The sequence below is a fragment of the Centruroides vittatus genome, unplaced genomic scaffold (assembly GCF_030686945.1).
Source record: "Centruroides vittatus isolate TY-2023 unplaced genomic scaffold, ASM3068694v2 contig_367, whole genome shotgun sequence".
NCBI classification, from domain to species: domain Eukaryota; kingdom Metazoa; phylum Arthropoda; class Arachnida; order Scorpiones; family Buthidae; genus Centruroides; species Centruroides vittatus.
In genome coordinates, this window is record NW_027122190.1 from 124350 (window position 1) to 139893 (window position 15544).

At 31.7% G+C, this 15544-nt stretch overlaps 1 long non-coding RNA gene across 1 annotated transcript; it reads right to left on the reverse strand.

Annotated features, from left to right (window-relative positions):
* Window positions 1-5836: 5836 nt before the first annotated feature.
* Window positions 5837-11091, reverse strand: LOC136975259 (uncharacterized). The gene is made up of 3 exons (XR_010880769.1): window positions 11038-11091; window positions 10710-10799; window positions 5837-5902 (listed from the first exon to the last, which is right to left on the reverse strand). It is a non-coding gene; the product is annotated as an uncharacterized lncRNA (long non-coding RNA).
* Window positions 11092-15544: the final 4453 nt, after the last annotated feature.

The window sequence follows — 15544 nt, forward strand, 5'->3', positions numbered from 1 at the left end:
AAAAAGGCGAACAATTCTCCTGGCTGCATACTAATTGCTGAAGTTTCTATTCCCCAACTGTAAATTCATTAGCTGCCGACCTAATAGTGAGCTTAATGAATAGTTTAATATTCCGTCCATTTGAGACTGAAAAGCAATTATCTATTAGCATGTTATAGGCCATAAATACATATTAATAAATCATGCATTTTCTGATAGCCACACGCTCTTCAAACAGACCGTTATTCTGTTCTATGAACTTAACTTGAAATTACTAATAAAAGTAATTTCATTTATTGATTGACTATTTAATAGTCACTTTATTCAATGAGAGAAGCTTTTATCTAGTATATAGTTTTGGATTGCTCTTTTATGCAACAACAATTTAATAGCAAATTGCAATGAAACATTTAATGACTATTAGATGCTAGATGCAAGTAATAAATATATGTCAGAAATTAGGAAAATAAGAATTTTGAAATAGAAAGGTATAAAATCAATTCATATTGCATTAAAGAATATCCATTAAAAATAAAGAATGTTTGTTATGAGAATACGATACGTTATTCTCTCAATGTCGCTATTTTTATACACAATATATAATAAATTATATGAAGCTTCTATCTGTTTTATTATAGTTTATTAGTTTTCGAGATTAACAAACGACAGACCACTAGTGGGACTGTTCAGATCTGCAATTTAAAAATTTCAGCCCAATTAAGTCAAATAATAGAAGAACATACACATCTTGCCATCAATTGCAAAACACTGCAATAATACTAGATATGAAAATAATTACTTCAAATGTATTTTTATTATCTAATTTCGGAATGTTTATATATTGTTTCATATATAAACGTTTCGAAATTAGAAATTATTAGAAAAAAAAATTGAAAAAATTTAGTACTTTATAAAAATAAATGAAAATAATGATATTGAAATTTACGTTAAAGAGAAATAAATTGGCAATATGACGTGTATAAAGTATATCAAATGTATAAAGCAAGTACAGCAAAACCTGTGTAAACAAGACACTGTACCGATAATTTTTTTTGGTTTGGCAAGTTTCCGTTTTGAACAGGTTTTTTTAACATAAAAAACCGCTCCGTTCGTAGAATTTTTTCCGCTTATGCAGATTTCCGTTCTATTCGAGTTCTGCGTAAAACATGTTTTACTGTTATCAATTGTAAGAGTGTCAGAATAAGTTACATTTTGTATGGGTGTAATGATAATGATTTATAAATTTATTTAAAGTAACATTGAATATATGATATGTACTGGCACTACTGTGTAAATTAATCACAAGGACGAGAACATTAACAAGCCAAGTAGTTCCCAACATATTATATTCGAAAAATCAAATTGTAATTATTGTCGTGGTTTTTAAGAGATTTAAATTGTGTCAGTCTCTGTTAGGATCTACGCTACATTCTTATTTCGATTTCGTTTCATTGGCATACTGTAATGCGACACGTTGACGTTCTGCCAATGGGGAATGCCTTTTTTAAGAAAAAGTGGCTCTTAAAGATATAATTGTAAAGAAAACACGGAAAATCACTAGTTTGTCAGCAAGGCGCGAACCCACGACCAATTACCAGCCTTGAGTGGTTTCATCCATTTGGCCATTGATGGGGGACATCTTTCTTTCACAAACACGAGTCATTTTCAAATGCAGAAGTATATGTGACAAGTGTATAGAAGAACTTGTTATTTCTTATAATATTTTCTTTAGAACTGTTATAGATGCAATGATTCTCTAAAATGGAGGTAATCTCCTGGTTTTATGCAAATGAAAAGTTCTTTTCCCAGCGAAATGAAAAAAATTTTTTTTTTCTTTTTCAAAAAGAAGCATCTTTGCTTTTTGATCGGTGCTATGATTTCTTTAGGTCAATTTCGTAAACATTTGTGCCCACTGAAATTTTGTTTCTAGGCATTTTATCGCTTTGTGGATCTGCTGAGTAAACTTATCTGCACATCTCATTTGTGAGTGTACAGATTTCTGCTCGAAGTTGTCGTTTAAATATTCGCATTGTAAATCAAGATTATAAATTTATTATCAAATGGAGACTTCACAACGTTATAATTTTTTCAGACAAAGTATGACTTCAACAACGTACTTTGTTTCTGTTCCTCAATTTCTGAACAGATATTCTTATTTATTTCTTTTCCAAAATTAATTTAACTTGTCGTCACGTACCCGCCGTCATTTAGGCGCTAATCGGTTTTTAATTACTTCTCGTAAAAATTTCGATTGTTTAATAAATCTGAAAATATTACAACTTGATTAATTTTTGTTTAATTTTAAAATGCTCAATTCAGTTTTTGCTTAATGCGTTTCATTGTTTTTATTTAAGAACTAGTATCAAATCGGCACTATGGCGCGCGTAATTCTGGGTTTCAATTCCAAATTTTCCTACCGTTGCTGTTACTAGCAGCAGCAGTGGCACGCGCTTATTCGCTTATAATCACGTTATTTTAAAGCGAATAACTTCTATAGAACTCAAATTTGACCTGGAAATAATTTAATTTTCTCATGGGTATTTTTTAGTCATTTTGTAAAGTTTTATGACATCATGTTCCATATAATTTTTGTATCTTTTTTTTTAATTTTATGAATATAAAAATGCCAGGCGACTGTAATACAGTATATAAATTAAAGAATTTTCGTTCATTAAACATACGTTTGCAATATTGCAATTTATATATATATATTAAAAATTTAAACTTACTTTCAAAATTACACTTTTATTCAAAACATACGTTTCATTAAACATACGTTTGCAATTTTTTATTCGGTTCTCTGAGTGGCAATTTTTCAATCTTACGGCTGAAAAACTGCAACTGGTTGGCTTGGGCTTAACTCTGATGGTAGTGGCGGCGCTCCATGGCAATCATTTTGTCTTAAAACACTTACATCTCCCACCAGTTGCATGTTGACGTTTACTCTTATTTTATTGGTAGGTTTGTCAATAAATTCACCAATCGGAACTAAGTGCCGTATTGGACGGATAGAATCACGTTTTTCTTTTATCGTAGAGTAACCGTAAAATATAAAAACAGATATTGGCGAAGCAATATCTGTTCTATGAACTTAACTTGAAATTACTAATAAAAGTAATTTCATTTATTGATTGACTATTTAATAGTACCGTACATGCGGATCTTTTGATACTACTATATAGTATTTCATTGCAGCTTTTAAAAATCAAAATAGTCCAATTCAAAAATTAAAGGGATCTTCAATTTTAATATTTAAATGAATAGTGTAGGTATGTGAATTATTCTATATTAAAAAGTAATGCATGACATTTTTAATTAACTTTTAATTAGCAAACAAACAAAAAATTCAGGATAGGGTGTGAAAAGTGGGTTTTTTATCGGTAAAAAATTAAAAAAACGTTGTTAGATGAAGCGCAACAACGTGGATGTTTGGAACAAACATAGAAACATGGAAATAGAACAGACGTTGTACTCTACCATTGCCACTCCAATGCCCCGAACGGTTGAGAATTTTTCATTTCTTATTTGTTGTTTTGAAACCGTGTTGTACTGAATTTTGGAGAGTATTAAACACAAGATCGTGTTATTAATCAATCATGCGGCTTCTTTTCCATCTTCAATTAAATAAAGATGGAAAAGAAGCCGCATGATTGATTAATAACACGATCTTGTGTTTAATACTCTCCAAAATTTTTTATTTCTGATAAAAATGGACTCAACTACAAGGCAAGCGCTTTAATTTGATATCTGAATCATGTTTGTACCTTCAGCAATCCTCTCAAACGATGCTGGACAGTATTTGAGGTTTACCAAGTTAATATATAGATTATTGTAGTTATATCCAAAATAGTAATAAATTACAATAAAACCTCAAAAAATGGACAGCTTTCTATTGGTCACCCTGCTAACTTAAAATTTTTTTTCTTACACGGAACAAAGTATAGGCATTGTAATGTATCACTTTACCTTCCTAACCTGAATATCTCTCTATCTTGTATCTTCGACAACTTCATACGTTATTACCTTTCTATATTAGACTCTTGGTGGTGGCTCTACACAAATAATACATAATGACAGACTACAGCTTGCTTTTTTGCCAGTGGATGGCATTATGAAGCGATTCTATTGAAAAGGAAAGAAATTCGCTGGAAAAGAAATACAAGAATAAAATCATGGCATCCGTGTAGTTGTTCACATCACAAAAGGTAAGCCGGATATTACATTACAAGAACACTTAATCATCAAAATCCAGAAATCCGATATATTGACTTGTGGTCACATTGACAGAAATTTTGCAAAGCTAATATATGGGATTGTCAAAAACCGATCATTGGCTTCATACTTTAGTTATTTAACAGCTGTATATACTTTATTAAGAATAGCTTCTACATACTGCTACAAGATGTGTAGTCCAAGTGTTCTTAACCTGTTTTCTTCCATGAATCCATTTTCTTATTAACTGTAAGTCACGGATCCCTTTTTGAAATAATGTTTACAAGTGCATAAAATAAAATTACATAAAACCAATTATATACACTTATATTTATTAAAAAAAATCATATGATATAGTAATACTGTGCTTCATTCTTAACATAATAATTAACAATTTCACACAATAACACAATAACAAAGTTAGATACAGTGTAAAAGCGAAATAATATATAGAAAAAGTTATACTTAATAAGTGTAAAGTTACACTTATTAAGTAAAACTGTAACAGATTGTAAACACAGTTGTAAGAGATACAACTGAAACTGTCTGGCGAGAATCCTATGGGAACAAGTAAAACATTCCAGATAGGCAGATTCGGAGATATGGAGATATACGTACACAGTAAACAGTAACAGGTTTGATTGAATGTGTAGCATTTTATTAATATAATAGCAAGTACAGTATATGCATGTATTAGGTACAAAGAAAACATTTTTGACTTAACAGAAATAATTTGTCAATAGTTTGTAATGGCTGATTCTTTTCAATCCAACAGAGGTCAAATGAATACAACCACTGAGCACTAGTATTTGGTTGTGGTTTATCACCTCGCCTGGACCAAAAATCGATGCTTGCGACCGCGTTACACAGGTGGTCGTTTAATACGGGTAACTTATACGAAGATTCCATGTATAAACTATCCAGTGCCAGAAATTTTTGCTCGTTTTGACAGGAGCCCGTCGAATGCAGGTAATCGTTTAAGCAGTTTTCACTGTATTTGCTGTTCTTTTATTAGAATCGTTTGTGTTGTAATTAGTAATTTATTAATTACAATAACAACGATAATTAGTAACCTAAATCAATTGTCTAAACGTGTGTATTTTTTAATAATAAATCTTTAACTCTATTTATAACGTTTACATTTATAAAAACTTTGACATTTTGACCATAAGAAAATTGGCCCAAGTTTTTTGTATGGACTTTACAGTGTTAATAAGAATTTTTGAGTTTTTCGGATGTCCAGATTTTTGGGTACGTCTTTATAAAAAGTGAACTACTTTTATTATCAGGAGTGAAATATAGAGTATTCATTTTATGCGAAAAATATTTTAGGATTGATTGATCAAATAACTTTAAGTAAATATAAAAGTTTATATCAATATATTTCCAAGACAGCATAGTTTTAAAGTTATAGAATGTTTAATATGTGGATGGAACACTCATCAACGAGGTGGACTTTATCGTTCTTCCATTTTAGGAACTTTTATACTTGAAATTATTAAAAATATTAACCATTGAAATAAAGTATGATTATACAATGAAATATTCAAAAAATAACATTATATTGAATATTACATCAGAAATTTTATTTTATTTAAACAATGTGTTACAGAATATTTTTCATTGTCGATTATTTTCTGCATGGAATATTTTATAAATTTTCACTAATCTGTTTTATCGCCCACACTTGAATTATTACAAAGTTGACAAACTGAAAAAGAAAAAATTCATATATGTTAATTAGAATCTTTTAAGGGGAAGTGATTGAAAGTATTTATAAATATAGAAAACTTTCTAATAATAATGTTTTTCAGAATACAATCTATAAAAGTTATATACGAGTGCTGAAAGATTTATTAATACAATTATCTTTGGTATACTGGCACAATGGAGTGGCGTTTTCTTAATCAACACTGGGCAAGTTTTCCATCGTTATTTAGTTAGTTCCATCCTAACTAAATAAAGATGGAAAACTCGCCTAGTGTTGATTAAGAAAACGCCATTCCATTGTGCCAGTATACCAAATATAAATAACAACACAGTTTTCCATTGTACCAATACAATTATCGTTAATATCAATGAAACATCTAAAAGTGTAAGACGTTCAAATGTAAATAATACGGACAGGGCAACGATTACTTCAAATTTTACGTTACAAATATGAAAAAGTTATTTTAACGCTTTCCACCCTGTGCGCCCTAAGAGGGCCTCTTTCTGCAAATTCATTATAGGTTCGGCCAGGCCCACCTATAATGGTGTGGAATTTTCAGGAAGTTTTCTTTTGCGCCATTCCCGAAAAATTTCTGGAGATTTGTCGACCCGTTCGAATTAGCTTCCGCGTACCCCAGAGCGGTAGGCTGCTACCTTGATCGCACTGCAATCCGACCGTCAACACGAATGGTTAGATTCCTGTGATATCACTATCAGGCACTTTTTATCCCTCAGTGAACTTTAGTCATTAAATGAATAGTCGATCTATAATGTAATCGGAAAATATTTCAAAAAATATGCATCTTACAATAAATGCCCTAAGCCAAATTTGTTTAGTCTCAATGGCACACAAAAAGACACTACCAGTTTCATCATAAATGGCGCTACTATCGGTTTGTTTATTCATATACTGCAACGCGATATATGGTATTATACCATGAGAGGATCCCCACCGGAAAGACTTTTATGGGCAACTGGACCCTATTTATGTGTTACTAACGTGAGAAAAACCCGGAAAATTTTATGTAACCAACACGTTGACACGGTGCCATCTGACTACCAATTACCAGTATTGAATGATTTCTCTGCTAGGCCATTGGAGAGCGCTGCTGTCAGTAACAATAACGTCTACTTTAATTTTTTAAATACCCCAATTTTTTATTGCATATTCTAATTCTGTATAAAAAAAATAATAAACTTTTTTAAACCAGTATATTAGAGTGATGTAATTATCAAAAATTATAACTGTTTTTAAGGTCAGTTTAGTCCATAGACGGTTTATCAGTTGTTTTTGATAAATTTGAAAATGTTAGAATACGTTCTACGGTTAACTAAAACGTTGGCAAGATATTTACTTACAGGGAAATTAATATAACTTTTACGAATTCTTGGAAAGTTAACACTCATTCATTTCCTGATAGAAATCACTCCAGTGTTATGACTTTTCTTCGCATTATTAATTTAATCGGGAAGTGCCAAAACTATATCTAAGTTTCAAGCAAATATTACAATAAATAAAAATGCGTAGATTGATGTTTTCGCTGCAAAATTATTCACTTTATTCTCAGAAAACTTGTATGAAAATTTTTGGTAGTTGAAAGTATTTACGTGTTAAACTGGAGGGGCCATGATGCGTAGTGAAGTTGCACTTAATGGAGCTTTTACTCGTAAATCTCTTTTCCACGATAAACCAGCGTAAAAAGTGTAATTTGGAGAAGAAAGTATCCATATTATTTAGGAATTTTACGTTACACACATCAAATATCGAAATTTGATCATTTGATTTAATTTAATAAAAAGTTATTATTCTGAAAACATAAAATTAAAGGTTTCACATAAAGACAAATAAGAATATTTTAACACAAGAATAATTATGAATATAAAACAACCAGTTATTAAATGTTAACGAGCAATTATTTTATTATGACATCGTCACAATGCCGGGCTGCAATTATTAATTATATTTTTAATAATGTGAGAATTTTAGATTAGAGAATAATTTTATATAATCAATTAAAAATTTATTCAATTAATCAACAATTTAAAGTAACATTTTAACTTCAAAAATGACCCATTTTTCACTTTTCGTGAGAAGAAAAGCAAAACTTGCTTTGGGAGACCTGTTATCACACATCTCTGACGAGCATCTGTCCCTTTGCCTGTCAAATGTTACGAATACTGAAACCCGATTGGAAAGGAATTTAGAATAAAAGGCAGAGAAATCGTATTCTCTGCCTTTTATTCTAAATTCAACAATAATAAGAATCTGTCCGAATAATAAGCAGGGACGACAGTAACCAGGACTGCCATAAAGGGAGACCACTCGAAGAAGAGAAGAGGACAACCATAAAAACATTTCCGCATAACTGAAGGGGCGAGGCATTGAAGTCCTGTCTCGCTACTTTCCAGCCCTCCTCCATCTCCATATCGGAAAGACATCTCCAGATATCATTTAAATTGCATTAACTAAAACGAATCAACTAGCCCAGAGGTATTATAATTAGAACCTTTTGTAAACTCTTTCTCCGTATTTAGAGGTGTACGTAGTTAGGCATAGATATAACGATATATTATTCTTTTATGTATTTCTTTGTTTTATTCATTAAACTTTTGTTAGTTATTTGTTAACCTGTCTGTGCACTTGGTCAAATACGGACATTCCAACTGCCTACGATCGGAACTTACCCGCGACTTCCCCATTCGATAATTATACAGCCCTCCTCTTACATATAGATCCTAATATCACGTGTTACGGCCCGAATTCCTACCCTAGCTGTTATCAAGTCCTGGCGTCAGAAGCATCCCTCGATCCCGACAGTATTTTATAAATTTCGCCATCCAGTGACAGCGTGAGCGGGTCCTAACGTCCCGACAGATCAAAGTAAAGTTGCTTCAACCCCTTCGGGGTCTTCATCAGGCACAGCACAAAGGTAGTTTCAAATGCCCGTGAATGGAACCAAGAAACCAAAGCGAGTTCTATTCCAATTTTTGAAATCAAAGAAATTGGAAGATAAAAATGGAACATTATGCACGAGCTATTATCTATTATCTACGCCTGCGTACTATTTACGTTCACCGCTCTTTAAATTTAAAACAATTAATGCAATATTAAGTTATTTGTGGGTGTGGGATTCCCTCATAGCAAAATTTCCATGCTTGCGAGATGTTGATTGCATCCTTGTAGTTGATGCACGTGTTGTGCAAACCCGCTTTATATATCTCTAGGGTCTCCAGCGTTCTGAGTTGGTCCGTGTGTTGTGACATTCTGATTATACGGGCGTTTTTGAGGTCGGCAGTGATTCCCTGCTGTGTGGCATACGTTGCCAGTGTGGTAGATAGTTTATTATTGGCAATGTCGTACCTGTGCTCTCGGAGTCGCTGATGGAGGGAGCGTTTGGTCGAACCCACGTAGACCAGACTTCTATTAAATCTGTCATCCCACAGGGGAACCTCATATACGCCCGGTGCGTGTTTCCATTGTCCAATTTAATAGAAGTCTGGTCTACGTGGGTTCGACCAAACGCTCCCTCCATCAGCGACTCCGAGAGCACAGGTACGACATTGCCAATAATAAACTATCTACCACACTGGCAACGTATGCCACACAGCAGGGAATCACTGCCGACCTCAAAAACGCCCGTATAATCAGAATGTCACAACACACGGACCAACTCAGAACGCTGGAGACCCTAGAGATATATAAAGCGGGTTTGCACAACACGTGCATCAACTACAAGGATGCAATCAACATCTCGCAAGCATGGAAATTTTGCTATGAGGGAATCCCACACCCACAAATAACTTAATATTGCATTAATTGTTTTAAATTTAAAGAGCGGTGAACGTAAATAGTACGCAGGCGTAGATAATAGATAATAGCTCGTGCATAATGTTCCATTTTTATCTTCCAATTTCTTTGATTTCAAAAATTGGAATAGAACTCGCTTTGGTTTCTTGGTTCCATTCACGGGCATTTGAAACTACCTTTGTGCTGTGCCTGATGAAGACCCCGAAGGGGTTGAAAACGTTAGCAGTTCGATAATTATACAGCCCTCCTCTTACATATAGATCCTAATATCACGTGTTACGGCCCGAATTCCTACCCTAGCTGTTATCAAGTCCTGGCGTCAGAAGCATCCCTCGATCCCGACAGTATTTTATAAATTTCGCCATCCAGTGACAGCGTGAGCGGGTCCTAACGTCCCGACAGATCAAAAAAGTTACGCTCTCGTACCTCGCTCGTATTCTCAGAATAAGTTTTTTTATTTGAAATATAAGCTTTTTATTTCAAATTAGTAGTTTCTTGCCCCTGAATATCATACTTTCCAGTTAGCGAGTGAGTCGTGCTGATCATCTAGCTAAATCTTTTCAGTTGTAAATTGAAATAGATATACAAGAACTTCCGGTTTAATCCGGAAGTTTTTATATAGTTAATCGGGATTTTCTGCACAAAGCTTAAATCGACGTTCATTTATCTAAATACTCTTCCTTCGAGATTACAAAAAGATAGACAGCGGTCAGATCGACAACAGACGAACGATAGTGGGAATTTATAGGTCTGCATTTTTTCAAATTGTAGAACAATGATGAATAAGTTATGTAAGTATCTTTAGCATTACACTGATAACGACTTTACTTAATTAATAAATACATAATATACATAATATACATATACATATACAAAAGATATATACATAATAAATATGTATATATCTTTACGTAAGACTATCATCAGACAAAACTAAGTGAAGTGTTTTATACTTATATAATATAATAGATAGAAATTGAAATAATTTTATATGACGTACTTTTGCAATGAAAGTCTTATTCAGGACGAAAAATTTCTTACAAGTTATGCTGCAATTCCTGTTCGTCTGAATTTGGAATATATTAAGTACCTGTAAAAAATTAAAACGAATTAACTATTATATGTTAAATCTATTCAGTTTCTTGGTTATTTGTTTATTTATTTATTAAGTACATTTGGAAGCGTCAGAGACGATTGTATTCCACCCCCTGATAACAAGAAATAAATGATCCCAAATAAAACAATAACAAAATATAAAAGACGTTATAAAAATTATCAACAAGGCAAAACAAAAATTACATTATGTATTATATAAAATTAACTCTTACCTTTAACTCGTCAGAAGCGTTCAAGGAGTTACAGTAAAAATAGTTGGTATAATTCCATATATTTGACATCTATATAAATTATTCTTTATTTTAATTAATTCATAAAACATGTAATAGTTATATATTTATACTCTTACCTCTATTGATACAGGAACAAGAAATGAAATGAATGTAATTAACGTTAAAAACAAGAGTATACCAATAATACATAAAATGATAACTAAGTAATAAGGTATATTCAAAAACAAAACGATGTACAAAATAACCATATCTTCTACAAGAACAATCACAAAGAATAACAAAATAACGAAACCAGCTGTTTCATCGAGTGATTCCAAAAGTTCGAATATATGCGTAATCAAATATAAATGTGTGTTTATATCTCTGAGGTTTTGCAATTTATCTAAATGTTTTATAAAAGCTCGCAGAATATCTATAAATTGTTTTACTAGTAAATACCCATTGTACGCCGTAAGTATAGTGATTCCCAAAGAATACCAGATGATGGTCATAATATATACAATACAAATTGTATCTGAAAAATTCCATTTTCCTTTGATCTTCTGATATCGCAAATACCCAAATGAATTAAATAATAATAAATAACAAATTATGAAACAGAGTACGCTGTAACAGAAAGCAGTTTTGTTCTTCTTATGGTTATCGCTCATCAAATTTCCTAAATGGAGATTAACTGGTCTAAAAATCACAACAAAATCTTTTAAAAAATAATAAACTTTATCAGATTGAGCAAAGTAAAATACGTATAATATCAAAACGTTCAAAATAAACATGATCATATATATTATTTTCGGAGAATTATTAGGTAAAATCGAAAAGCAGTAATTAATATCATTATCTGAATCATCCATCATCACATATATAAGTTGAAAAAGAGATGATATAAATAAAGTATATAAGATATATCGAAAAACCGATATATAATTCAGCGTACTCTGCCTATGATTATTTCGAATGACATTTATTCCGAAATGCCTTGCCAAATTTGAAGTAATGCAAAAATAATGTCCAAATGTGTCGTGAATATCTTCAGAATCCATGTTGAGTATAAACTGATTTAAGTTTGTAATATAAAATAGTTTTCAATGATAAAAGAGATGGAAAATTTAGTTCGGACGATTTCCAAATGTTTCTTTCATAAAAAGTGTACTTCAGAATATTATGAAATTACAAGACTTCATATAATTTTTCTCTTGTTTAATTAACTCAAATCAAATTAAAAAATATCTACACGCTTCGACGCATTTTAGTCCAATACTTTATCCAGGAAAAGAACTTTATCTGATTATCTTCAAAATAAAATATTTCTTCATTTAAAACGGATAATTCGATTCTGTGTATTTCACGAGATATTATTCCTTATTAAACTAAGTGAAGTCTCAGTTACGAAAGAGACTTACCTATGTCTAACATTTATCGAACATAACTGGTTGCTATGGTACACGATATACATATGCAGGTATGTTAGATTTAGCTCATAAATATTTCAAATATGACAGTTATAATAGATTTCTATGTTATGCTAAGTGAAATACATTCAAGAATGAGCATTTCTTATTAATAATATTTGTCAAACATTAGCCGTTGCTGCGATCTTTTAAATTAATATGCACATAAATTATATTTAAGCCATATAAGTAAACTTAATATTGCATTATTGTTACAATAGAGTAATTTATGAAATTCTATAAAGTTGAATATTTTGAGCTAGAAATTGTAAATATTTCAGAACACGATTCAGTTAACTTTTCGATTAAAACAAGCGAATTCTTCAATGAAACAACTCTGTACATTATTTAGATGTTTTTTTAAAAATAAAAAGCAATTACGTAAGATTAAATTCGTTATAAATTCATTCGTTAAATTTAGAATTATGTTTTGACAGTCAAGCCATATATAATATCCATAGTTCATTTGTTAGGAAGCTTCTTAATCTTTAATCTTTAATCTCAAAAGACACTGTGGCCAATCGGCCTTTTTCAAATGCCACAAAAATACAAATAAACGAACAACAGAGAAAAAAAAGCATTCGAAAACCAGGAAAAAAGAAAAAAAACTACAAATGCATGAAAAGCTAAGAAAAAATTTCACTGTACTAAAACAGAAAAGCGGTTAATTGTCGGTTGTAATCAAAATCCCTTCGGAATTTACTTCCCTTTCTTCCTACGTTTTTTTCTCTTTTTATCGTTTTTTTTTTCTTAATTTTAAGTATGCAGGAAAAAGTGGTTGATCTGCAGAATCGTTAGTTTTTAAAACTTTTTTACTTTAAAGATCTGGCTGGAGGGGTTTTTTCTTATATTTAAGTTGAATTTCTTCTTGTTAGTTATCTCTTGAAAATCTTTATATAACAAGTTCCAGTATTTTATCATTTGAAAGACTGGGGCAGTTTGTCCAATTGAAAGTTTTGTTAAGAGTTTTAAGTTAAATGATTTTGTTGTATTTGCAGACGGTTAGCAATATAGTCTGATGCGATTTCTCATATAGTTATATCGTATTGAATTTTCGGTTCTGTACACATATGATATAGTCGTTTTATAGTATTTATGTTTAGGAAATCTTGTATTTTTCTGATTATGCCAGTAAACTTAGCGACAGTTTTTGTTAAATTTTTGATATGTTTGTCGTATCTGAGTTTATCATCTATTAAAACTCCGAGATATTTTATGCAGTTAATTCTTTCTATCTTCTTTTCATTTATTATTGTTTGTAGTTGTTCCTTGTCGATGTTTTTATTTACAGAGTAGAGATATTTTGTTTTGTTTTCGTTTAGTTTTTACATATTTGAGCTCATGTAATCAGTTAGTTTGCAGAGGTTGTTATTTAATTCGTATTGCGCTGCTTGGGGGACGTTGTTGAAATGTATTAGGACAATATGTTGTTACTTTTGCTTCTGGTATCACTTCAAATAGGTCATTCAAGTAACTATTAAAGAGTAATTGTGCAAGAATTGATCCTTGAAAAATTCTTGTTTTCGGTAAAGGTTTTTGAATGCGCATTGTTTACTTTTGTTTGATATCTTCGGTTTAACAGATACGACATTAACCATTGTAGAGGCACTCCTCTTAAGCCAGTATTAAAAAGTTGTTTTCAAGAATTCGGAGGTCCACGCTGTCAAAAGCTTTTGATGAGTCTAGGAATAAGGCTATTACTGAACGAGATTTGTCTAATTTGTTCGTAATTTCCTGTTTGAAATGTATTAATGCGTCTATTGTGGAGAAGTTTTGTCAGTAAACATATTGATGATTGTGAATCTCGTTTAGATTGGCAATGTATTTCCAAACTTTTTTATAGAATATTTTCTCTATTATTTTTACTAGCGTGGAGTTGGTGATAATCGGACGATAACTTTCTGTCGCTTTTAGACCCATTATTTTTGTAAATCGGTATGACCATATTATAATTTAATTTATTCGGAAAGGTTTCTGTTTCGGAAAATTTGTTTATCAGAAAAGATAGAGGACTAGCGATAATCTCTGCAATTACTTTAATTATGTCCATACTTAGGTTACCTATATCTGGAATACGGGTTTTTAAGTTCATTACTGTATAATAGACTTTATTTTCGGTTGTATCCTCTAGTACAAAAGAATTTTAGGTTTTTGTAGACAACTTTGACTGTAATACCCCGTTCGCACCGAGTATTTCAATCTAGATTCTGACCGAGGTCGGCGACTATGTTTTGGTGCGACCGTATCAATCTCGACTGAAACGAGATTCAATCGCGATTGACTCAAGAGAGTTCTTGAAACTAGATCCAGTCATAAGAAAGATCCCACAATCCCACGCGCGCAAGAAAGTACAAGATGGCGGCGGAACACGTGTCGGGCTATCGACAGAGAAATAAAAAAGATACTGTATTTGGAGAGATGACGACATCTGTCTATTATTAGATAAATGGCAAGAAAAAGTTCTGTATTTATTTCTAATCAAAACTTCCATTTTATTTGTTGGTGTTCCTGACTTACCGCGTAGTTATGTCAGTTTTATCATCGCGTGTAATGGCTGGGTTGTTCTCAAGCGGATTGCCTGTGCGAACACGCACGACGTTTGACTAACGACAGTTACAATCCAGATTGTAGGTAAATCGAGATCGAAGTGACTCGTGGATTGTGTGCGAACGTAGTATAAGGGTTGATTCACTCTTACCGTAGATTCCCTGTTCCATGCGCTATTTAGATGTTCTGCGAAAATTTCGGTTATGATTTCGTCATTTTCAAGTTGATTTCCGTTAACCTGCAATGATTTTATTTTAATGTCGTCCTTGTGTTTAGTCATATTAAAAGTTTAGTTTTTTTATATTTTTCCAAAAGTCTACCGGATATTTGGTATTACGAAAAAGGTTGTCGTAATACATTGATTCTTCTTTATGAATGCCGATTTTTATTTGTATTGACAAATTTTTGATTTCATATTCTATTTTAGTTCGTTGTTCAAAAAATAATTTCTTTTTTAATTCTTTCAAAAGGATTTTTTTTCGTTTAATTTT